Raw genomic sequence first — 1,279 nt, forward strand, 5'->3', positions numbered from 1 at the left:
AAGCCGAGAGAAGGATGCCTCGCGCCGCGCTCAAACTCGCGCCACCACCAGCTCACGAGCTGCTCCCCACCCTCTTCGTCACCAAAGGCGCCAGCCAATGAGCGGGTCAGAAAGGCCGGGCCCGCGGACTAAGCCCTGGGAGGGGGAGCGGCGGGCGGGGAACGGGAAGTCGAGGGCGGGCTGCATTTGATTGACGGATGATCGAACCAGTCCTCCTCGCGGCTTCTCTTCGCTGCCTCCTCTCCTGGGCTCAACTCTGGTCCCACCTCCTCCTCCACCCCCCCTTCTCTCTCTTTTCCGACCCGCCCCAATTCCCTTCCCCCCACTCTGCGGACAAATCGCTGCTGGAAAGAGGCGGAGGCAAAAGCGGCGGGCTCGTGTGGAGACTTGAGGTGGGATTGACGGGCGATCTTGCCAACCAGAGGTGGGCTGATGGCGCGGCTGTGGCTGGAACAGGCCAATAGACGGGCGGGCTGGGGGCGGAGGCCCAGGTTCCAAACGCTCCGCGGCGCCATGGGCTGAAAACTCAACCGAGATGGAATCTCCCAGTCTGAACCGGTTTCAACCGGTTCCGAGTTGAGGCACTAGGAGGAGGGGGAGAAGCGGCTGCAGCGGCCGCGGCAGGACCAGCGGGAGCTACAGCATCAGCAAGAGCAACAGTAGCTACAGCCCGGGCGGCGCTGCCTCTTCCAGTCTTTGCTGCTGCAGTCCGTGCAACCACCCGAGGGGGAGGGGGAACCACCAGTCGCTGAGAAGCAGGAGAAGGGGGGAAAGTTTAGGCGAGCCGGGGTGGGGGGGCCAGCGCCAGAGCCGCGTGAGAGAGGGAGCCGTGTTTTGGTAGGGGAAGTCGGACTGCAACTGGCGGCTGAGCGTCCCCCGGCCGTGTGGACTCTACACCCCGACTCCTGCCGCTCCCGCCGCCGCCTGTAGCTGGAGGGTCCCCCCGGGGCTGAATCTTTGGGACTTGACCCCGTTCCCCTCCCCCTCTCCTTACTCCCCAGCCAGGCGGGAGCATTTATTTCTCAGATTAATTCCCCTCCTTTTTTGGGTGTGTGTGTGGGGTGTGTGTGTGTGTGTGTGTCGGGGTGAAGTGTCCCTGGATAGTAAATATTGTTGAGCCTTTTTTTTTTTGCCCTCATCTTTTTTTTTAATTTCCTTTTTTTAAGGTGGGAAAACTGAAACCCACCTTGATTTCCTCCCCTTTCCCCTCTCCCCACCTTCCCTCTCCCAAATCCCCGACCAGGAAGGAAGAAGCAGTTGGTTCCATCTCTGGGTAAGT

The 1,279-nt window shown here is 61.5% G+C and overlaps 1 protein-coding gene across 3 annotated transcripts in view; it reads left to right on the forward strand.

Moving 5' to 3' along the window:
• The first annotated feature begins 477 nt into the window (after positions 1-477).
• Positions 478-1,279, forward strand: part of XPO1 (exportin 1) — a 53,039-nt gene continuing 52,237 nt past the window's right edge. The window contains exon 1 of one of the 3 annotated variants that reach the window (XM_015557920.1): positions 478-1,273. The gene's annotated coding sequence lies outside the window, so the exon portion shown is untranslated. The remainder of the gene's footprint in view (positions 1,274-1,279) is intronic. The other 2 variants (XM_015557917.1, XM_006778560.2) reach the window with 2 other exon arrangements.

Source organism: Myotis davidii, unplaced genomic scaffold (genome assembly GCF_000327345.1).
Source record: "Myotis davidii unplaced genomic scaffold, ASM32734v1 scaffold6, whole genome shotgun sequence".
Lineage (NCBI taxonomy): Eukaryota > Metazoa > Chordata > Mammalia > Chiroptera > Vespertilionidae > Myotis > Myotis davidii.